Source organism: Hypanus sabinus, chromosome 8 (genome assembly GCF_030144855.1).
Source record: "Hypanus sabinus isolate sHypSab1 chromosome 8, sHypSab1.hap1, whole genome shotgun sequence".
In the NCBI taxonomy this organism is placed as follows: domain Eukaryota; kingdom Metazoa; phylum Chordata; class Chondrichthyes; order Myliobatiformes; family Dasyatidae; genus Hypanus; species Hypanus sabinus.
In genome coordinates, this window is record NC_082713.1 from 150,053,282 (window position 1) to 150,078,520 (window position 25,239).

General features: G+C 39.8%; 1 long non-coding RNA gene across 1 annotated transcript in view; it reads right to left on the minus strand.

Moving 5' to 3' along the window:
- Window positions 1-1,032: 1,032 nt before the first annotated feature.
- The window catches only part of LOC132398588 (uncharacterized), a 31,935-nt gene continuing 7,728 nt past the window's right edge, over window positions 1,033-25,239 (minus strand). Inside the window, exon 4 of the long non-coding RNA XR_009513704.1 lies at window positions 1,033-4,492. This is a non-coding gene — a long non-coding RNA (uncharacterized LOC132398588). The remainder of the gene's footprint in view (window positions 4,493-25,239) is intronic.

A 25,239-nucleotide genomic window follows, 5' to 3' on the forward strand; every position in this document is an offset into this window, starting at 1 on the left:
TCATTTGTGATTTGCAGTCTTCAAGAATATCTATTTTTATTATTATAGAAAGGCAGACTTAAGATCATTGCTTTCATTGAGGCAAACATTGATGATGTGACATTGTTCTAGTTAACTTGCCTTATTTCAGAGCTAACTACCATTGTTAATCAATCCTGTATCATGTTATGCTCAGTGAGTAATAAATTCCTCTAGCTCCTTAATGTGAAGAATTAATTTCAAGAGTAAGATTAATGATTCTCTCATAATGCTTATTTGCTTCAAATCTTTATTAACAGCCAATAGAAACAGATACTGTTCAGGCAATCAGTCCTGTCTCCAGTATCGGTTTCGGACTGTCAGTAATGTATAAATTACAGTGACATATTCTGAAATGGTTCTATAACTAGAGTGATGAAACAAACAAACCAGCCGATGAACAGTAATTTATTGTGTCCACCGTAAAAATAATCATTGCTACTAGAATTTAACTGGATTCCAAATGAAAGATGTTATTACTTTATGTAATTGTAAACTTTGCTGATAATTAGATGCAATGTCATCAGTAATTCAGTCCCACAACCCCTTTCAATGGTTTAGATTTGCATACTTATATTCTCTATTTTGCAAATATTCAAAACTGGTCTCAAATAATTCATGACATGGATATTATATAGCAGGTTGACCACCGCTTTTCAGGAAACCAATGGTTTGGCATCTCTTTTAATTCTGATGAATTTATGAGACATAGTTTACTGAGTGGCCACTAGATGGCATTGTCTGGAGCATGCACAGTGCCATTTATTTTCACAAAAGCACGCTATTTTTATTATTTACATTGCACTTGTTGGTTGTAGTCCCAATATTTTGTGCTTATTTTTGCTTAGTTTACATAAACCTAATCCTAGCTATGGCTTATAAGTACAAGTATCAATGGTGGTGTCACTGTAAACATCATATTGATCCAAGAGGTCGAAATGTTGAGAAATTGGACCAAGGTGTTTCTCTGCGTAAGCTGAATTAACATGAGTAGATGATTGTCGATGACGAAGCACCTATTGTGCATCACCTTACGGACTTAGAAATTATAAACTGTGTTCTGAATGCTGACAAAAACATGGTAAGTAATGAAGGTGGCAGTGATGATGATGAAACAAAGATTAACTATTGACAAGTTAATTGAGTTATTGGGTCATTTAATCAAAAGGTTAGAGAAACATACCTTCATGATAGAATAGAAGAGCTAATAAAATTTAATTAGTGCAAGAAAAATTACACAGGGAGAGATCAAAACACATGAAACAACTTCGTCTTGGATGAAATGTTTAAAAAGATAACTGAGAAGCAACATTCTTTGTAAGCACAGTAATTAATAAATTTACATTTAATTTTTGTTTAATTAGTGATCCTTTTAAGCTTGTACAGTCTATTTTTGCCATTATTATTGTGTAACCTCTTTTAACCCAGCAAAAACGTTAATCTGGCAAGGCTTGGGGACCGAGGGTGCCAGGTAATCGGTGGTCAACCTGTATTGAACCAGTAATCCAGAAGCCTGGACTATTCAACTTTTGTAAAATGAGTTCTTCTCCCACCATGGCATTTCAATAACTTGGTTTAGAAATGCTTAAAAAAAATACAGCTTTAGTAGAAGTAACTATTTGACCTTGCGATTACAAGATCATGGAAATATATATGCCATGAACATTGATATTTTGAATCTATATCATGAAAATAGATTTAAAATGTGTTCCCCTAGAGATATTGAGAAGTTCATTTTAGCTAGGAATTATTTGTTTTCAATTTCCTTTAATTTCCATAGGGATGTGGATATGACTCGCAAAGCCAGATATTGTAAATCACTTTATAGACCTGGACTGACTGGCTTGCTGGGCCGTTTCAGGGGCCAATTAACTGTCAACTCTATTAGAGGGTCTGAACATACATATTGTCCAGATGAGGTGTAGATGGTATGAACTACAATATATGTACATCTCTGAAATGGATTAGTCATCCAAAAATGTCTTTACAACAATTTATATATTTCATGATTACTAGCTTTTTAGTTCTAGAGTTATTTAGTCAAATTTACTTTTGACTGCTACAAAGCTGATATTTTTGGTTTGACAGCCCAGGATTCTGGAAACCAGCCTAGTGGTATAAGTACTGTGCTTCAGATCCTGTCAGCTATTACTTCACATATTGTTTCTTCATAAGATCCAAACACATTGATTTAGAGCATTTGAACCAATCACCTACACAATATAAATTTTTAATGGCAAGCTGTTATAATCCATGCAACGCAAGTGCTGCGGGATTATATCTCAATGCAATTTTCTAAATGACTGTGTGACAATGTACTGGTTATAGTACCATTAAATCATTTGCTGAGGATTCTGGTCCTCCTGACAAAGTCATACTAGGTTTTCTGAGATAGATATGGAGGATCTGTGGTTAAAACTCTGGTGTGGCCGGATATCATGATTCATAAGAACACACATATTGTGATCCTGAGTTCAACTAATCGGAAAATTTGTGGGCTAGCAACAGAAAATATACAAAGTAGTTTCTGAACTTTCTGAAAATGGTATTTGATTCACTAAACTGCTTGGGAGAGGGAATCTGCCATCAGCCCTCTGTATTTTGGCAAAATCCAAGCATTTGCATCATACAAGTCTGATATTTCACAGCTGATTCCTAGTCGGGAGAAAGGTCGACAGCTCAAAATAATTATATTCCCAGCAGCTGACAGGCTTCCAGCTTTCATCACTGTCTCGGGAAATGCCTGTCTCATATATAAGAGAGAAGGCACCCCAGTGTGGAGGGAGGGGATGCCAGTGCATGAGGTTTAATATCAAAAAATGATCCGGAGACATTGATTAAGTACATAATGCAACAAACAAACTTGTCACTATTTTGGCAAATTCTGATTGTCAGTTTGGTTAAAATGTCATGTTAGCTCTTTCTCTCTCTCCTCAAAGAACATATACTACTTTATTATGACTAATTAAACTTGAAGTTTTCAAAAGACAAGTTCAAAATACTCTGTTGGTGCAAAAATGGTATGCAACAAAGCAACTGAACAATACGTTAGTATGTTGTTAGGAGTGAAAATCAACACAAAGAGAGTCCCCAACAGTAAAACTGCAGGCTCTCCCTCTGAATTTCTATAAGGTTAGCTTGTGGTGCTGTCTAATTTCATAGTAATTTAAAAAATGCTATTGATTTTAATTCTTCCATACTGAGATTTATCAATAACCAAAGAAGTAAAATAGATTTGTGTAATTGCACACTCTTGGTTATCACAAAGCAGCAACTGACGTGGACCTGTACTTAAATAATCATCAACACTGATCATCCAAAGCCATATTCGTGGCTGAATGTTGTTGTTGCTTTAGTTGGCGAGATTTATGTGCATCCTCGGTGCAGCAATGTTGGGAAAGTCGCATGCATTTCCTCAGGGGATGCTTTACCAAGGTCACTCTGAAGGTCAAATACAAAAGCCTGTCTGAACATAAGGCTGAGATTAGTGGACAGAAGACCTTTTACTCAGCTTCCCATTGAGCTTCAAATCTATTTTAAATTGCCTGACATTAACAGTAATGGCTGTGTCTGTTCAACAGAGCAGAATGGACAATTGAGGCTTATCTCAGAGAATGATAATTTCTGCTTGTGTATTATATGTTTATATCTTTCACTCTCAAAATAATATCCAGGCCATTTCTTGGTTTAGCATTTTAGAATGACAGGAAAGGGATAAACCTCCCCTGCTGATACATCATTCATTCACTCCTTTTAAAGACCAAAAAGCTAATAGTGCTTTTGTGTCAAAATTTTAAGGCTGCTGTTTAGAATTTGTTAGCAGTTCAGGTTTTCAATTTGAGTTCCAACATTATATGAGCTGACTCAATATTAATTCAAGTATTGCTATGCATGTTATACACACAGGAGGAATGCAGAATATGAAGTAGTGTTAAATTTTCTGCACAGACAACTTATTCAATGCCTGAACTCCACAATCGCCCTTATATACGTATGCCCTAACAAGTAACATGGATCATATATCTCTGGAAGACAGAAGAAAGCTCTGCTCTGTGCTATTTAACGGAGACCTTGTTTATTGGTTTTTGGAGGAGAACTCATTGTGCTCTACTGAGATTAATGCTGAAGGTTCAAGGATTACAAAGGAAAACCTTTTCTTTCCAGTAACCGCGTGTCAGAGGTGCAATGAATCAAGATGCCAAGAGTTTCAAAGATGGAGGTCACTGAGTAATGCCAGCTGCTGCTGGTGACTTGCTGGACTGCTCTCTTTGTAGAGTCAAAAGTTATATGTCCCCGAGTGCTTTTGCTTTCAATTTATTTCTGATCATGAAAGCTGATTGGTGCCTTTTTTTTCTTGCAATCTGCAGCGCACTGTGAGGCGATAGCTCTACTCTGAGCGAGCAAGTTCATTCCTTTTTCTTGAATGGGAAACAGCAGAATGCATGTGTATGTTGATGTGCCAGGTTGTTGCTTTCTGAAACACAAAGGAGCCATACATTGCAGATATGTGAGTCCATTTGTCAACCTGGAATTGTTTGTCAGCAAAAAAGAACTTAATTATTCTGTTAGTTATAACCTCAAAAAATCCAGCTGATGATCTTTCTTTCAGAAATCCAGGTCATCACTGCCAAATCCAGTTATTATTTCAAGTGGTATGTTTCCATTTCCTTAATAATATATTCCATATTTCCTCTCAATTAATGTCAGGTTTAAGGGTCTGTCATTGCCTATTTTCTCTCTTCTTTCTTACAATATGGAGTTACATTTACTCCTTTATAATCTTGGGATCTAGAACCCGCTATTATTATCTTCATACTCATGTTCTTCAAGCTCTGAGATGCAGTCATCAGATCCTAAGGTTTTAGCATATTCCCTTCATCAGGAAGTCTTGGCCTGAAACACCACACGAGCCCATTGAGTCTGCTCCACCATTTCATCATGGCTGATCCATTTTCCCTCTCAGCCCCAATCTCCTACCATCTCTCCGTATCCCTCATGCGTTGAGTGATCAAGAGTCGAGCAACCTCCGCCTTAATATACATAAAGACTTGGCCTCCACAGCTGCCTGTGGCAATGAATTCCAGAGCTTCACCGCTTCCCAGCTAGTGAAATTTCTCCTGACCTAATTGTACCTGATGAGGTGGTGAGGGGCTGCATTTCTGCCCTGATGTATTGCTTGTGCTGAAGGTAATCGCATGGTGGTGCTACATGGGCAGATCCAACGTTACACCAAACAGCTCTGCTATACAATTCCATTAGGACAGTGTGTGATTTGAACCCTCCCTTACAAATGGGACAGAAACCAGTTACCACGCTCCCCTCATGAGTGTTAACAAGCCCACTATTACCACAGTAACATTGCTCCCATTTTAATCTTTCTCTCTTGCTAACCATTTGTGTCTCTATGACCATAAATCACAAAGACAATATGAAAACAAACTCATTTTCCCATCAAAGTTCATAAATCTAATCCATTTCTAAACTATAGAATTGATGGACAATAACTTTGTAGGAAGCCTGGGACTTCTCCTACCCATTGCTTTGTTTCAATTCCTCTACACAATATTCCTTTATCGGCGTCTGTTGGGTAATGGCTGGAGGGGCTTGTGCCATCTATATATTGGGTGGCTTATCTGACACAGTTCTGTGGCTGGGTGTACACACTGAAAATGAGGGGCTGCTGACTCTGTGCATGGCTTTGCGCACTCCCGGCTACAGTACAAATCTCCCCAGTATATCCAGCATCTACAGTCACTTTTGCGTCTCCATTTAAGATAGGCTTTCTGGCAGGCAGGCCCTCAATATTCCAATGCCCACACGCCACACTCCATTTGAGCCCTTTGGATAAGAACTCATGCAAATGAATCCTGTAGGCAGTTGGCACAGGGGCTAACTGTTGTATCAGGCCTGGATGCAGCCTGCTGGTGGTTATTGATTCTTCAATCTACACTCTGACGTCCATAGAGTTTGCACCTGGGGTTAATGCCATGGTTAAAAATATCAATTGGAAGTTAATCAAAGTATTAATGGCTTTGTTTAAATGTACAGTACAGTAATAATGATTTACATTTTTTTTAGATTAGTTAATATTACTAATTGGCTTGTAGCATTTTAAGTAACATTCTTTTAACTTTTATTATTTGTGGTGGTTTCTGATTATTTCTGGATGCTACATGTTGGAGACACACAAGAACATCAATGCTTCTGCAGGTTACAATCCTTTCATGGAATGACAAAGTGAATGATCCCAAACCAAACAAAAATTCAACATGACACAAGTTAAGCAATTTCATTCTTTTTATATGCAGGCACCCAAAACATGTAGAATTTGATCTCTGAAATTCTGTAATTGTGGTGTCATTGGCTACATAGATCATTTTTTGCAGTCACTACGAGAATGTCTCAGCAATGAGGATTAAATGTGCAATTGTTCAGGTGATTGAAGTTCATTTTAAAAAATGTTGCCATTAAGGAGAAGAAGGTCCCGATTAATTAAGAATCTGTTACATCAAAGTCAATGGGATAGTCTTCATTTATTATTTCCTGCTTTGTAAAACTACAGCTCACTTGTGACATTATTTTTCAAGGGTAGATAGAAAGTCATAGATTGTAGAAATCATATTCTTGCAGAAATGTACGGATGCCCTTGTTGAGCTGTTCACTTTGACAGGGTCAGGAAGACTTTCTTTATATTTGAGTAATAATGGCTGGTGATTATGTGCCTGAGATTTTGCCATAGGAGGGAAAGCTGGACAAAAGATGTTATTCAAGTGATTAGGTAGGTGGTTCACTACGACCGCGCCACCAGATGTGTCTTCTCCTCCCCTCACCTTCCAGCAGTTTTTAGAAGTATGGCTCTCTGTGTGACTCTCTGATCTACTATCATCTATTCCCCATCTTCTGGAACTTGCTCATGCAACTGCAGGAGGGAAAGCATCTGTCCTTACAGCTCCTCACTTCCTACCATCCAGGGAGTGAATCAGCCTTCCAGGTGAAGCAGCAGTCCATTTGCACTTACTCCAGTCCAGTGTGGTGCATTTGCTGTTTGCAACATAGTCCCTTCTGCACTGGAGAAATTGAATACCGACTGGGTGATGAGGCAGAGAACTTGCATTCAGTCTACAGGGGGGATCCTGATCTTCTGATTGCTTTCTACTTTACGTCATCTTTACCCCTCCACTCTAAGAACCTGAGGAAAACAAGTCCTCAAGTTCTGCTTGGGCATTTTGCACTTAGCGGAGCGGTCGCCGTGAGAATGGTTGTTATTGGAGTAGTCTTGAGTCAGAGTGGTAAGGCTTTGGTGAGAACAGGAGGAGGCTAGGTAAGTTCATTTCTTATTTAACTCTAGTGAGAATGGCTACAGGGCCAGTGTTTTGTTCTGGGTGTCAGACATGGAATTTCCAGGAGACTCCCAGCATCCCCAGCGGCCACATCTGTGCCAGATGCATCGAGATGAGACTCCTTAGAGACCATTTTAGGGAAATGGAGCTGCAGATTGATGACCTTCAGCTTGTTAGGGAAAGTGAAGCAGTGAAAGTCAAGAACTACAGGGAGGTAGTCATCCCCCAAGGCTAAAGGAGACTGTCAGGAGAGGGAAGGGAGAACGTCAGAGAGTGGAGAGCACCCCTGTGGCTGTCCCCCTCAACAATAAGTACTCCATTTTGAGTAGTGTTGGTAAGGGGGAGGGGACAACCTACCTGGGGGAAACAAAAGCAGCTATGCCCCTGGCACTGAGTCTGGTCCTGTGGCTCAGAAGGGTAGGAAATGGAAGGGGTTAGCAGCCGTAATAGAGGACTCTATAGTCAGGGGGACAGATGGGCGATTCTGTGGACGCAAAATGGAAACATGGATGGTAGTTTGCCTCCCAGATGTCAGGGTCAATGATATTTGTGAACGCATCCACAATATCCTGAGGGTGAGCAGTCAGAAGTTGTGGTACATATTGGTACTAACAACATAGGAAGAAGAACTGTTCTGGGACCCTTACTCTTCAAAGGATGCAGGGGAGGTGTACAAGGATGCTGCCTGGATTGGGGAGCATGCCTTACGAGAATCAGTTGAGTGAACTCAGCCTTTTATCCTTGGAGCGAAGGAGGATGAAAGGTGACCTGATAGAGGTGTACAAGATGATGAGAGGCACTGATCGTGTGGATAGTCAGAAGCTTTTTCTCAGGGCTGAAATGGTTGCCATAAGAGGGCACAGGTTTAAGGTGCTGGGGAGTATGTGCAGAGGAGATGTCAGGGGTAAGTTTTTTACTCAGACAGTGGTGAGTGCGTGGAATGGGCTGCCGGCAACAGTGGTGGAGGTGGATACAATAGGGACTTTTAAGAGACTTTTAGATAGGTACATGGAGTTTAGTAAAATAGAGGGCTCTAGGTAAGCCTGGTAATTTCTAAGGTAGGGAGCTTGCGGTGCAGGCTCGAAGGGCCGAACGGTCTACTTCTGCACCTATTGTCTATTGACATGTTCAGCACAGCTTTGTGGGCCGAAGGGCCTGTATTGTGCTGTAGGTTTTCTATGTTTCTATGACTTTCAATTTCATACTCTGGGGTATAAATTCATTCACTGAACTCTGAAATAAACTGCATTGTGCTGTTGTAGATGTTAAGTTATTTAGAGTATTTTTGAGCATGTTCTGGGGTATCTCAATGCCTGTCTCATACTGGAGTGAGACTTATGTTTCCCAAGTAAACTTATCCAACAAATTTACAATATCTACAATAAAATTTTTGAAACAGGCAGGCTTTGCTAAACGCATTTTCCCTTTAACAATATTATTTAAAGAGCCAACACTGTATCTCATTCTTTGCCATTGCTGAGATCAATGATCACCCCCAGTCTAAAATAGATTTCATGTTTGTCTTGACTTGTTTGGCCACTGAGTCAGGGTTATAGTCACTTTTAACTTTATAGCCGCAGGAGCATTGCATGTAGCATATATTGATCACTGCCACATCTCCAAGTTGCTACTTGCTGCTGCATTACAGGGAGCTCTCAACCTCCATGTTTCAGGACAGAAGAGTTCATCTAGTTTTCTGTCAGTTCCCAGAGACAATTAAGCTGGCACAGTCAACACAATTTCTCCAAAGTGTAGTTATTCCTAAACTACTCCTTACAGAGCATCTTGAAACATCCTTGGGGCTCTCTTGTAGAAATAAAAATACCTCCTATAGCATTATCCTTCATGAACCCATTTCGGCCCTTCCAATCCCTTGGAGGGACTACCATCATTACTGCATCCATTTACTTAGTGGAAACCTTCTCCTAGTTTTCCCTTTAAGAGATGGCCCAAAATGTCGCACTACTGAGCAACTTGTATTACATCAACAGGGTAACTGATGAAATGTGGCATTATCATGTTAAACTTTGTAATATCAAGGCTCGTTTTCCTTTTCATTTTCATTTTCCTAAAATATTTGTTTGATTGCAACGAGTTTATAAATAATTCCATTAGATCGAAACAAATATTTTAGTTGTAGAAGCAGCTTAACATATGTGAAAAAGAGAAAAATGTTAAAGGTATATGACCTGATGCATAGTATGTAAATGCCACTGCAGTGCTAACAGCAGTTGCTTCATGTTAGGAAATACATTAAACAACATAAAATTAATCCTGTAAGCTATAAGACAATTGAGAATTGGTTTACTCTACAAAATTTCAGATAAAAGCTTATTATATTTCTCTTTTTCAAGCAAGATTCAAAATAGCTGATGCCTGTAAAGTAAATTCTGGGTGTGAATGGACTTGCTGGTTGTACTGGAAGCCTTGGGGATAGTGGATAAAACGTATTTATTTAAAGTTCTTGTTGATGCATGGCCCTGATCTGTTTTTGTTGTGTGATGGACTATACATTTAAATTTCAGGATTCATTTATTATCAAAGAACGTATAAATGATACAACTTGGAGATGTGCTTGCTCACAGGCAGCCACGAAGTAAGAAACCTGAAAGAGCCCAATTGAAAGAACAAAAAGAAGAAAAAAGACCAACTGTTGATGCACAAGGGAAAAAAATACAAATCATGCAAACAATTGAAGCGAACAACAGCATTCCAGACCAAAATTAGGTCATAGAATCATAGAAATCTACAGCAGATTATAGACCCTTCGGCCCACAATGTTGTGCCGACCATGTAACCCACTCTCGAAACTGCCTAGAATTAGCCTACCGCATAACCCCTTATTTTTCTAAGCTTCATATAGCTTTCTAACAGTCTCTTAAAAGACTCCATTGTATCTGCCTCTACCACCGTTGCTGCCCGTGCATTCCATACACCCACTACTCTGTGTGAAAAACTTACCTCTGACTTCACCCTTGTACCTACTTCCAAACGCTTTAAAACTATGTCCCCTCATGTTAGCCATTTCAGCCCTGGGAAAAAGCCTCTGACTATCCACATGATCAATGCCTCTCTTCATCTTATACATCTCTATCAGGTCACCTCTCATCCTCGGTCACTCCAAGTTCACTTAACCTATTCTCATAAGGCATGCTCTCCAATCTAGGCAATATCCTTTTAAACCTCCTCTGCACTTTCTCTATAATAACCACATCCTTCCTGTAGTGAGGTGACATGGACTGAACACAGTACTCCAAGTGGAGTCTAACTAAGGTCTCATAAAGCTGTAATGTTACCTCATGGCTCTTGAACTCAATCCCATGGTTGATGAAGGCCATCACACTATACGCCACACTGCCAAGAGTCTTACTATTAACATTATATTCTGCCTTCAAATTTGACCTATCCCGAAATGAACCTCTTCACACTAATCTGGGTTGAACTTCATCTGCAACATCTCAGCCCAGCTCTGCATCCAGACCCTCCAGATTACCCACAACACCACAACTTTTGTGGTTTCAGCAAACTTACTAACCCACCTTTCTACTTCCTCATCCAGATCGTTTACAAAAATCACATAGAGGAGGGGTCCCAGAACAGATCCCTGCAGAACACCACTGGTCACCGTCCTCCATGCAGAATATGAATCATCTACAACCACCTTCTATGGGCAAGCCAATTGTAGATCCACAAAGCAAGTTCTCCTTGGATTCTTTGCCTCATTACTTTCTGAAGGAGCCTTACATGGGGAACCTTATCAAATGCCTGACTGCAATCTGCATACACTACATCCACTGCTCTACCTTCATCAGTGTATTTTGCTATATTCTCAAAGAATTCAATCAGGCTTGTAAGGTACAACTTGCCTTTGACAAAACCATGCTGTCTATACCTAATCAGATTATGTCTCTCCGAAAGCTTATAAATCCTGCCTCTCAGGATCTTCTCCAACAACTTGCCCTCCACTGAAGTAAGACTTACTGGTCTATAATTTCTTAGGTTATCTCTTCTCCAATTCTTGAAAAAGCAAACAATGTTTGCAATCTTCCAATCCTCTGGTACTTAGCCCATCCCTATTGATGATACAGAGATCATTGCCAAATGTCTCAGCAATCTCTTCCATCAGTAGCCTGGGGTATATCTCATCTGGTCCCTGTGACATATCTGACTTAATACCTTTTAGAAGCTCCAGCACATCCTCTTTCTTAATGTCTATACACTCCAGCATTTCAGTCCACTGTAAGTCATCTCCATAATTACCAAGGTGCTTTCACTGGTGAATAGTGAAGCAAAGTATTCATTAAGTACCTCCGCCACCTCCTCTGGCTCCACGCACGTTTCCATGGACGCCTCAGGTTCGAACCCCAGAGCAGCCTGCAGTAGGCCCAAAGCCTCAGTTATCAGTTCATCATATTAGCGGGCATGGAGCACAGCAGCCCATGCAGCATCCAGCATCTTAAAAATTATGTAGTTATTTTAAAAGTTTTTCCATGTAAACTAGTTTTATAAAATCCCTCTTGTCTCATTTTACTCTAAGAAGATGTTTGCTGCTACAGTATTGCATCCAGTTATGTCTAAGCCTCAATCTTCCTCACGATATCAGGAAAGTTGCTGTCTGGGCTGCATTGATAACAGGTGGGCTCTGAGGGCAGGGAATAGCATTTTGTGAGATTAGAGCATCCTTTTCCCTGACCTGCTATTTGTAAACTAGCACATATCAACATAATTAGAAAAATGTGATTATTTGTCTCGTGACAAGTGGAAAATAATCCAGTGGCCCTGAATTTGCTGTAGTGCTAATGACAAGACTCATGTGTGAGTTTCATCATTAGTGCCACTGCTTTACACAATCTGCTTTTACCATGAAAAACTGAGAGCAAACGTTGGCATTTATATACCAGCAGTTATGTAGGGAAGTTCAGAAATCACCCTCAGTGATGGCAAGCTCCCCTACAGGATACATTATTGTCAACTTTGCTGCAGGAAAGAATACATGAAATTCAACATTTTACTCATATTGTTATATTAAAGAAACAATGAAAATGTGAAACTTCATTCAATCAGAGATAACTGACGGTAAAGGGGTAAATTAAAATTTCTCTGTGTATGTTCTGAAATATTGCCAAGCAACCTCTACAGATCTGAAAATGTAGTTCTACATGCCTGGTGTTTCAGTTCAGAAATTAATTAATCTTCAAGATTTGGGAAGCCGCATTTTTAAATCAGCTTGCTTTTTCAACACCTTTCTTTACTTATATCACTCAAACTAGATTTTTGTGCAGAGATTCCTGCAATGGGATGTGACCCATTACCTACAAATGCAGGAATGCATATTCTTTCGATGAAACCATGTTAAATTCAGCTACATGTGCAAGTGCATCCTTGTTTCACTACTTTCACAAAGCCCTGTGGGATAAGTTAGACAGGACATGACTGATGCCAGGATCATCTGTGTCAGGCAGAGTTGAAGGGGTTCAGAGCCAGAGATAGGCAGACAATTTCAGCTGCAATTACTGTTCCCCTTCGTAATGACTCACTCTCATATCACTTCAGATGGTCCTGCTGAAGGGTCCCAGACCTGAAAGTTATCTCTGTTTTTCTTCCCACAGCCTGACCAAGTAAACCCTGTTTCAATTCTTGTGTTAATTCATATTGTTCTGATGTGCCAATGCAACTGGGAGATATTTAACACCCATCATAGTAGCTTTTGGGAAACAGCTTTGTCACTCTCTGTTGGCAAATTATTCCATGCCATTATTATTATTATTATTACTTAAGACCATAAGACCATTGGAGCAGAATTAGACCAATTGGCCCATTCCATCATGGCTGATTTATTATCTCTCTCAACCCATTCTCCTGTCTTCTCCCCATAACCTTTGACACCCTGACTAATCAAGAATCTATCACCCTCTGTTTAATGACTCGGCCTCCACAGCTGTCTGTGGCAATGAATTCCACAAATTCACTACCCTCTTGCTAAAGAAATTCCTCCTCATCTCTGTTCTAAATGGACAACCCTCTATTCTGAGCTGGGCCCTTTGTTCCAAGGCTCCCCCACTATAGAGAGCAACCACTCCATATCCATTCTAACTAGACCTTTCAACATTCGATAGGTTCCATGAGGTCTCCCCACATACTTCTAATCTCCAGCAAGTACAGGCCAAAGCCATCCAGAAAACAAATGCTCATCAACCGTTTACACTTCCATTTTTGGAATCATTCATGTGAACCTCCTCTGGGTTAACGCCAATGCCAGAATATCATTTCTTAGATGGGCATCAAACCTGCTAACAAAAATGCAACTTTGGGCAATGCCTTATAAAACCTTAGTGTTGCATCCTTGCCTTTATATTCCAGTCTTCTCAAAATGAATGTTAGCATTGTATTTGACTTCCTTTTTATTGACTCAATCTGTAAGTAAACCTTCAGGGACTCCTGCAAGATGTCTCCCAAGTCCCCTTACACCTGTGAGTTTTGAATTTTCTCCCCATTAGGAAAATAATCTATGTCTTTATTCGTTCTACCAAGGTACACGAGCATACACCTCCCTATGCTATATTCTATCCGCCAATCCTTCACCCATTTTCCAAATCAGTCTAAATCATTTGCAGAATCCCTGCTTCCTCAACACTACCTGACACCCTCCCCCTCCTATCTTTATATCCTATGCAAACCTGGCCACAAAGCCATCAATTCCATCATCCAAATCATTGACATATAATGTGAAAAGAAGGGGTCCCTGTGGAACACCACTAGTCTCTGGCAGCCAACCAAAAAAGGCCCTCTATATTCCCACACTTTCTCTCCTGCCAGCCAGCCAATCTTCTATCCATGCTAATGTCTTTCCTCTAATACCATGGGTTTTTATCTTGTTAAGCATTCACATGTGCAAAACCTTGTCAAAGGTCTTCTGAAAGCACAAGTAAACAACATCCACGGATTCCCTTTTGTCAAACCTGCTTGTTGTTTCCTCAGCAACACTCGCAAGGGGAGAGAGAAACACAAGGTCATAGGTGAAGCTGGGAGGGGGAACAAGTGCTACAGTTCCTTCCTCACTACCATTCAGGGTCCCAAGCAGTTCCTCCAGCTGAAGCAACACTTCACCTGTGAGTCTGTTGGGATCATATACTGTGTTCGGTGCTCCTGGTGTGACCTCCTGTATATTCAGTGAGATCCCGCGTAGATTGGAGGACCCCCCTCGTCGAGCACCTATGCTTCATCTGCCAGAAGAAGATCTGCCATATGACCACCCATTTTAATTCCACTTCTGATACGTCAGTCCTTGGCCTTTTCTACTGGTGCAATGGGGCCACACTCAGTTTGGAGGAATAACACCTTATATTCCATCTTTGTAGCCTTCAACTTGACGGCATGAATGTCACTGTCTCGAACTTCCGGTAATGACCCCCCCCCCCCCCCTTCACCATGCTCTCACTTTATCTGCTTGCCTTCCCATTGCCTCCCTTTGGTGCTCCACCCTCTTTTCTTTCTGCCATGGCCTTCTGTCCTCTCCTATCAGACTCCCCCTTCTCTAGCCCTGTATCTCTTTCACCAATCGACTTCCCAGCTCTTTACTTCATTCCTCCCCCTCCTGGTTTCACCTATCACCTTGTGCTTCTCTCTCCCCTCCCCCACCTCTTAAACCTACCCCCATCTTTTTTCTCCAGTCTTGCCGAGGGGTCTCGGCCCATAGATGTTGCCTGGCCTGTTGAGTTGCTCCAGCGTTTTGTGTGCGTTGCTTTGATTTCCAGCACCTGCAGGTTTTCTCTTGTTTGTTATTTCTCCAAGGAATTTCAACAGGTTTGTCCGGCAATCCTTACCTTAAGGAAACCATGCTGACTTTGGCCCATTTTAACAAGTGCCTCCAATTTACCTCATCCTTAGTAATGAATTTCAACATCTTCCCAATCACTGAAGTCAGGCTAACTGGCCTATAATTTCCTTAATTATACCTCCCTCCCTTCTTAACGAGTGAAGTGACATTTATTATTGTTATTATGAGGATAAAGAAAACATAAGTTGATTAGAAGAGAGTGAGGCTCCTTTAGGTGGTGTAGAATTATTAGGCCAACTGGCCTACTTCTATGCTGTAACAATCCCATGATTTATAATGGTTTCCTCTGGAGATCTTCATGTAAGTACATAGGCAATACAATTCCTGCACAGACCCTAGAAAATATGAGACTTTGCCTCACTGAATAAACTAGGGCAATTATTTCACTTGCTACATAAGAATTTGCAGAATTGGCCTGCAGTGTTATTTTCTGCGGGCGTGAAGGTAGTGACAAAGGAATATTTGTATTATCAGCCAGACTGCTATATGGTTGTGTGCCCTTTAGATGAGAAATTGTATCAAGAGGAAGGGTTGGGCAGTTGCTAGGCAATTCATCACTGTTGGATATCAGTGGTGAGTTTCGGATGTCCAGTTTTAATGGTTCCTGGCAGTGAATGATCAAAAGGAGATAAAGATCAGGGGAAAGCTGAAAGGGAACTGTAGATTCTTTTTTGCTATTGGAGACTTTGAATGGTTATGAGACATCTATCCAAGATACCAACAGAGGAGAGTAGCTATTTGTAATGGTGGCTTTTTCTGATGGAAGTTCAACACAAGCTCACCCTGTAAGAACTTACTTACTGAGGGCAAGCAGTTTGTATTCCAATGTCCAGATAGAAGGGATGATGTATATTAAATTCTGCCGATTATCTTTAAATCCAAAACTGAGTTCTTGAAGAATACTCCTTCAGGTTAGAAAGAAGCGGTATACTTCACGTATTAGGACAAGTTCTTCACAGAAGTAGTGAGCTTAAAGGACTCAACAGCATGATTTGTGCTTATTTTAGCAGGTTGTGAGGAGGCCATTTGTCATACATATCAAAATTAATGAAAGAAATGCATCAAAATCAATATGAGGAAACTTACATTTATATTATAAATAACTGAAGGACAGTTAATTTATTTCAATAAAAATGAAAGATACTGGATATTGCAGCAGTTGGCAAGAAATTATGTGTGCAAGTATAAATTGAAGTGTTCTGACACTTACTTCTTATATCTTATCAAATAAATTTTAGAATTATGAGATTGAAATGGAATTAAGAGTTCAAGTTGAGAAGAGCTTCCTCTAACTGCAAGCACTGTATATCTTGGGTGTTACTGTATAAATTGATCTCCCAAATTGTCACCCAGAATCAAGGCCACTAGAAGCACAAACTGGAAAGTCATAGCTCCATTGGACATGATTCTCTCTCAGTGCTGTCGAGAACTCAGAAGCTCAGCTCCATCTCACTTGTGAAAATATGGGAGCTAGGATGAATTATACAATAGGCCTCTGTGTCCATTCGTTAAACAAGGCCTTGGAAATAGAGTAGAAGGCCACAGACATGTGGTCAGCAAGTGAATGTAAGGGCAGAAGTAATTTATTTACTTTAAAATCAGAATGGAGAAGAGTCATTCTCTTTCAAGGTCTTATTTCATCAGATAAATTATTATTAAACAATTAATTTGTCATACATTCCACAAATCAACAATAATCATGCAGCTCGGTTTCATTCAGCCAGTGAGATGCTCGATAGAGTGTATAATAGGCCTTAACATGTAAAATAATTGTAAGATCTTGGTGATTCTACAGTTAAATTCTCCTGTTATATTCTCTGGAGCATAGCTGTTGAGGAAACAGAGAGTCTGCAGAAGGAGTTGGACAGGTTAGGAGAATGGGCAAGGAAGTGGCAGTTGGAATACAGTGTAAGGACAAGGATGGGCATGCACTTTGGTAGAAGGATTCATTGCCATAGATGGCTGTGGAGGCAAAATCAAAGTTCAAAGTAGATTTATTATCAAAGTACATTTATGTCACCGTATACAACCCAAAGATTCATTTTCTTACAGGCATACTCAATAAATCCATAACAGAATAATAACCATAATAGAATCAATGAAAGAATGCACCAGATTGGGCGTTCAATCAGTGTCCAAAGACGACAAACTGTGCAAATACAAAAAAGAAAGAACTGTAATAAATGAATAAGCAAAAATATTGAGAACGTGAGATAAAGAGTCCTTGAAAGTGAGTCCATAGGCTATGGGAACATTTCAGTGACGGGGAAAGTGAAATTGAGCGAAGTACCCCCTTTGGTTCAAGAGCCTGATGGTTGAGGGGTAATAACTGTTACTGAACCTGGTGGCCTGAGTCCTGAGGCTCCTGTACCTTCTTCTTGATGACAATATTGAGAAGAGAACATGACCTGGGTGGTGGGGTGGGGTTCCCTGTAGATGTGCTCAGTGGTTGGGAGGGTTTTACCTGTGATGGACTGGGCCAAATCTACTACTTTTTGTTGGATTTTTCCATTCAAGATTATTGGTGTTTCAATACCAGGCTGAGAGGCATCCAGTCAATATATTCATCAGTACAGAAGTTTGTCAAAGTTTTAGAAATCTTGCTGGATCTTTGCAAACTCCTAAGGAAGTAGAGGTACTACCATGCTTTCTTCATAATTGCACTTAAGTGCTGGGCTCAAGTCAGGTCCTCCAAAATTATAACACTGACGAATTTAACGTATCCGACCCTCTCCACTTCTGATCCTCTGATGACGACTGGCTCTGATTTCCTTCTCCTGAGGTCAATAGTCAGCTCCTTGGTATTGCTGACATTGACTAAGAGGTTGTTGTTGTGACATCACTCAGCCAGATTTTCAATCTCCCTCCTATATGCTGATTTCTCACTACGATAGTGATGTCATCAGCAAACTTGAATATGGCATTGGAGGTGTGCTTAGCCACACAGTCAAAAGTGCAAAGTGGAGGCTAAGCAGAGATATTTGAAGTGCACTTGTGCTGATGGAGATTGTGGAGGAGATGTTGCCAATCCGAACTGACTGGAGTCTAAGAATGAGGAAATTGAGGAAACAATTGCACAAGGGGGTATTGAGACTTGAAGCTTATTGGTTAGCTTTGAGGGATGGTATTGAATGCAGAGCTGTAGTCGATAATGAGCATCCTGATTTATGCATCTTTGCTGTCCAGATGCTCCAAGGTTGAGTGATGAGCCAATGAGATGTCATTTGTTGTGGGTCTCTTGTGCCAGTAGGCAAATTGAGTGGATCCAGGTCACTTCTCAGGCAGGGTTTGGTATGTTACATCACCAACCTCTCAAAACACATCATCACCTTGGATGTATGTGGTATAAATAAGTCATTGATATATTTAAATTGGAGGTTCTTGATTAGTAAGGGTGTCAAAGGCTATAGGGAGAAGGCAAGTGGATGGGGTTGAGAGGGATAGTAAATCAACCATGATAGATTAGCAGAATAAACTCAATGAGCCAAATGGCCTAATCCTGGTCTTATGTCTTATGTTCTTAAATGCTCATCCTTTAGCTTGACTGCCAGCATAGTTAGAATCCCAATTAGCCCAATATAACTGAAGCTAGTCTTCCCATCATGAAGAACTCTTAACACACTCCATGCCTTTCTTCTGGCATGAGAAAGTAACACGGAGGACTTGAAGTATTAACTTTCTTTATTTCTCCACAAATGCTGCCTAATTTGCTGAGCGTTTTCAACCTTTTCAACATTCTAGCATCTCTGCTGCTTTGATATTATACTGTTAACCAATTTACTTCGTGTCCTTTAAGTGTAGCTAAGAAGAACTCATTTGTCTGATAACTTTATTGGAGTGGAATGAGATTTTGGCTTTGCTTCTAAAGATGCTCAAGGGAATAAAAATAGATCCAATACATGTGGTCTCTTTGGGCTTGCATTTACTTAATGCTCATTAGGAAACAATCAGCAGATATTTCCCTCAACTGATTGATATGGTGAAGTATTATTGATGCAGTGGATGGAATGCTAAAAGGTTATTTAGGATGTAAGGCAGAGGCAAGCAGCCTGTGGAGCAAGAGAGATAAATGCTTAGACAAGCAACATGCAGAGATATATAAAAAAACTTGGGCTGCTTGATTGGAAGTTGTGCTTGGATGAAGCACCACCTCCTCAGCTCAGTGAATGGTGAGGATATATGAGCATTAATGTTAAGGCCATCAGTTTTGCCAAGGATTTTACAAGTAAAATTAAAGCCGGAAAGTACAAGTAATGAAATTCTGTTAGCGTAAAAACATTGTACAATATACTGAAAGGTATTCATTATTAATAGGACTACACTTAGTGGACACCTCTAATAAAGTGGTCACTGAGTGTATGTTCGTGATCTTCTGCTCTATTCCAATCACTTCAAAATTCAATGTGTTGTGTGTACTGAAATGCTCTTCTGCACCCCACTGTTGTAATGCATGATTATTTGATGGACTATTAACTTCCTGTCAGCTTGAAAAGGTCTGGCCATTCTCCTCTGACATCCTTTGATTTTTGCATCATTCTCGGTAAACACAACAGATGGTTGTGCGTGGAAATACCAGGAGATCAGCAATTTCTGAGATGTACAAGATATTAAGAGGAATAGACAGAGTTGGCAGCCAGTGCCTCTTCCCCAGGGCACCACTGCTCAGTACAAGAGGACATGGCTTTAAGGTAAGGGGAGGGAAGTTCAAGGGGGATATTAGAGGAAGGTTTTTCACTCAGAGAGTGGTTAGTGCATGGAATGCACTGCCTAAGTCAGTGGTGGGGGCAGGTACACCAGTGAAGCTTAAGAGACTACTAGACAGGTATATGGAGGAATTTAAGGTGGGGGGTTATATGGGAGGCAGGGTTTGAGGGTCATCACAACGTTGTGGGCCAAAGAGCCTGTAATGTGCTGTACTATTCTATGCTTTATGTTCTATATTATTCCACCCCATCTGGCTCCAATAATCATTCCACAGTCAAAGACACTTAGATCACATTTCTTTTCAGTTTGATCTGAACGACTGACCATGTCTGCATGCTTTTATGTATTGAGTTAGTTCCACATGATTGTCTGATTAGATATTTGCATTAACTAGCAGGTGTACTGGTGTATCTAATAAAGTGGGCCACAGAGTGTAGTTACTTTTAGATAAGTTCAAGACTGCAACGTTCAGGCTGGAATATCTGAAACCAAATTTCCTTGCGTTTTACATTTAAAGAAAGGCATTCAAATACAGGTCCCAGTTGGATGTCTGAGTGATGTGTCAGTGGGACACACAGTACACTTTCCCATGTTTAGCTGCTGTTGCTGCCAGCTTTGGTATTACTTCTGTCATTTTTTATTGCTGACATTGCAAAGCAAGAACAGTCAATATCTAATATGAGCATACAGTATATCAAGGTCTCTAAGTAGGACAAGTGCTTTATGTATCAGGTGATTTGTTACCACTGAAAATGCATTCAGAAATCTAAGGAATCTTTTACTTTTACTTTTACTTAAAGCTGAAATGCCCAGGGAGTAAATTGTGCAGAACATGGTATTTGGTCCTTCTCTAGTAAGGTCACTCTGTGCCAACTTAGATTTATTTTTATAAGATGGCATTACTTGTTTGCAGTAGATATGGAAGGAGATCTTGCCGTCAATGCCAAGGAGATCAGCTAGTCTTTGAAAGGTTAGGTTTCAAGATAATGACATTATAACATGAGGCATAGTGGGAGTAGGAGTAGGTTATGAGGTTTCTTGAGTCATTTTTGTCATTTAATAAGATCATTGCTAATTGTTGAATCAATCAAGGTTCAGAAAGTTCAGTAAGAATTATGAAAATGCCACATTTCTCATTCATAGGTTAAAGCAAGATCCTTTATACCAGTTCATGCAGATATTAAAAGTACCCTGGCACATTTTGAGGAGGAGCAGAGTTCTGTGCAAAGCCTGCCCAATATTAATCTTTCAGCCTGTTTCACTGACTCTTCATCTAGTCTGTTATTTGAGAGATATTACAATATCTAAAATAGGCTGCCAAATTTGCAGATTAAATAGTAGCCCTCTTGAATAATAGTTGTTAAGTCCTTGTACCATCCTGCTGATTTGATCAGATGATGTTTGAGCATTTTATCTAATGAATCTTCCTTCTGTGTTTGAAATATTCTGCTGCTATTCAAGATTTCCAACATTTGCTGTTTTCTTTCACAGCTTCTTATGAAGGTGAAGGTGTTTAATTTTCTTTGGCTGCTTCTTTTGACTAGTATTTTGCTCAGTTTTAAATATGCTGCAACATTTCACTTATTGTTACTAAGTTATATAAGAGGAATCAAGAAATACTCCACAGGAGATACTCTTCAATTAAGGCTTTGTCAATGAAGTGAACTGCAGAGCTGGAACTACAGACCTGAAGTAATGCAAGACTTTTTAGATTTAGAGCTTATCCACATTTTTGATTTCACCAATCAGAATAAAATATTTTTGAAATAATATCATGGAAGTAGTAATTTTGGTAATATATCATACTCATTTAAACAATAAGACACTGATCTGAATAAGAAATTAAAGACTTTATCCAATATGCCCCAGAAAATATTTTTAATTATTAGATCACTTTTTTTTTAACAAGACTTGCGGCAAATCAAGTTAATTATCAAACTCTGGCCTAGAAACACAACCACGTCTTTAGAGAGTTACAATCAGGTCTCTTGTATAAATTAATGATATGCATCATTTAAATTCTAAGCTCCCTAGATATTATATTACTCCATTTAGATTGAGTGTGTGAAATGATTGACTGTTTTCCTATTATATTTTAAATGAACTGTCACAATCTTTATGAAAGTTCACCATCTTTATCAAAATTCTTTAAAGTAATAAATGAATCTTGTTAGGAATTCATCTATAGAGTCAGGTCACTGCCAAATTACCATACTTTAGAATCTTAAGAGACTGTATATATTTATTTGGCCTACTTAATTTCATTTTCTTTTAGTCTAAACAATTTAGAAGCTTAATGAGTTTTAGTTATAGGTTCATTTTTAAAGAATGGAACTTTTACTTCACTTAGCATATCTGTGATGTATCCTGTTCAATCGGTGACTCCGTTTTGAGCGTAGGTTAATGTATAATTGTATCACTTGTTCTCATAATTGGTACATGCTTGGTGGTAGTTGAATAGAAAAATTATCCACTGTTATTTGCGTATAGTTTGTTCTTGTTACAAATCATTGAACATAGAACAGTACAGCAAAATCCAGGTCTTGTGGGCCATGATATAGTGCTGACATTTTAACCTCCTCTAAGTTCAATCTCGCGCTTCCCTCCCATGTAGCCCTCAATTTTTCTTTCAACCAGGTATCCCTCTAAGAGTCCCTTAAATGTCCCTCTCTCCTCGCATCTACCGTTGGGTTCCAGGTGTAAGTAGATCTACTTTTCATAAGTAGATCTTTGACCTAAATTTTAACCCAATAAGTTTAGACTGAACGTGTTTATCAACAAAAGTAAGATTGAGACAGAAAAGTAATCTTTCCAATGTATATAATGACTTAGACTTGGCACCATTTGTCAACAGTGTCATCAGCTGCACTTACTTACCAGTTACTGATTCGCTGAGGCCCTGTTTGAGTTTTGCTAAAACAACTTACATCCCGATTTTCACACTACCTTGTCTAAACATAGATCAAAGAGCTACATTTCAGATGTGATGTGAGAGTGACTATTCTTGACTTCAAGGCGTAAGACTATGAGACATAGGAGCAGAATTCAGCCCATCGAGTCTGCTCTACCATTCCATTATGGCTGCTCCCGATCCTATTCAAGCCCATACACATGCCTTCTTGCCATATCCTTTGATGCCCTGACTGATCAGGAAATGATCTGCTTCCGCCTTAAATATACCCACGTAGTTGGCCTCCACCACAGTCTGTAGCAGAGCATTGCACAGATTCACCACTCTCTGGCTGAAACAAAAATTCCTCCTTTCCTCTGTTCTAAAAGATCGCCCCTCAATTGTGAGGCTGTGCCCTCTAGCTGTGGATACCCCCACCATAGGAAACATTCTCTCTACATCCATCCTATCTAGTCCTTTCAACATTTGGGAAGTTTCAATGAGATTCCCACACATTCTCCTAAATTCCAGTGAGTACAGGCCCCAAGCTGCCAAATGCTCCTCATGTATTAACCTCTTCATTCCCAGCATTGTCGTCTTGAACCTCCTCTGGACTCTCTCCAATAACAACACAACCTTTCTGAGATGTGGGGCCCAAAACTGTTGACAATACTCCAAGTGTGGCCTGACTTATAAAGGGTCAGCATTATCTCCTTGCTTTTATATTCTGTTGCCCTTGAAATAAATGCCAACAGTGCATTTGCCTTCTTTACCACAGACTTAACCTGTAAATTAACCTTCTCAGAGTCTGGCACGAGGACGCCTAAGTCCCTCTGCACCTCTGATGTTTGAACCTTCTCCCATTTAGATAATAGTCTGCACTATTGTTCCTTTTACCAAAATGCATTATCATACATTTCCTAACACAGGTTGATCATTTCCTGATCGGTCAGGACATCAAAGGATATGACAAGAAGGAAGGTGTATGGATTGAGTGGGATCTATGATCAGCCATGATGGAATGGCAGAGCAGACCCAATGGGCTGAATAGCCTAATTCTGGTCCTATGTCTTATGGTCTTATGTCTTGAAGTCCTGCTGCAATTACATTGCTTTTTCAGCACCAAGATTTGTATCATCTGCAAACTTTGCCATAATGCCATCAATTCCATTATCCAATTCATTGACAAGCGAAGTGAGAAGTAGTGGTCCCAATACTGACCCCTAAGAAGCACCACTAGTCACTGGCAGCCAACCAGAAAAGACCCCTTGTATTCCCACTCGTTGTCTCCTGCCTGTCAGCTGTTCCTCTATCTAAGCCAGTGCCTGACTGGGTGTGACATCAAACATTGGTGGTAAATTCAGACAAGACCAATCAAATGAAAAATACAATGTGATGGATATTCACTGTCTATGACCCAGGGAGCCTTGCTATTTGCCAATCTCAGCTTTCTAAACACAACACCTGCCTCTTGTAAAGATCATACTATCATTTTTGAATAAGCTCAACTTCTAAGCAATTATCTTTGTTTAGCTTCTGGTCATAAATAAGAGCAAGTCTTAATGTAAATGGAAAACAGTAATCAGATTGGAGTTTAAAATACAGCTTTGCATACAAGCACTGTCTTTGGCAGAGGATGCTGGTCACAGTGATGAAGGGAAAGGTAAACTTAGGTACAGGGATGGGTAGATGGGGGAATGGATTAAGGGTATAATTAGCTTATGATCAATTGTCTTATAGGTACTTTATGTTACTGAGCAGAAATTCTACCTGGCAACAGGTGACGCACTAGGCATTGTTCTCTGAAAGTGCTAAGCATAACTAAATGTAGGTATAGAATGACTGAAGGGGCGTCTCAAGGTATAACTAAATATGGGACAGAACGTTTGAGAGAAGGGGAAGTGTCAAGGGGAGGTGCCAATATGAGGAACTGAGATTGTATCCAAGCTGGCCTTGGCAGAAATAATTATAACTAACCAATTATGATTTTACATCTAATTGCATCTTAGCATGTGATCAAAACTTCTAAAACTGTATTAACTCGCACAAGTATAATATTTCTTGTAATGATCAATGTTATAAGTTGTGTGGAATTGTGTTTGGGGGGAGGGCAGTGTCCTGACTGTCTCTTTGGGAGATCAGTCTGTAACTTCCCCCATAGCATGCCATGAGTAAAAAGTGAAGTTTGACGAAGTATCGCTTGTTTTATGGTTTCATTGAATTCGTGGTACCTTGCGCTATTGCATCGGGTCGATCTGCCTTTGACAACAGTACCCGGGCCTATTGCTGAAGAAGTTGCTGTATAAGACAATGAGATATTTAATGTGACTTGTTTTAAAACAGACAAAGCAGGGTTGATTTGTTTAGTTCAAGGAAGCTTGCAGACTAGATAGATAATATCACTTAGCATATAAAATAGCTGATCTGTTCATAGTTGGAAAGTTTGTATA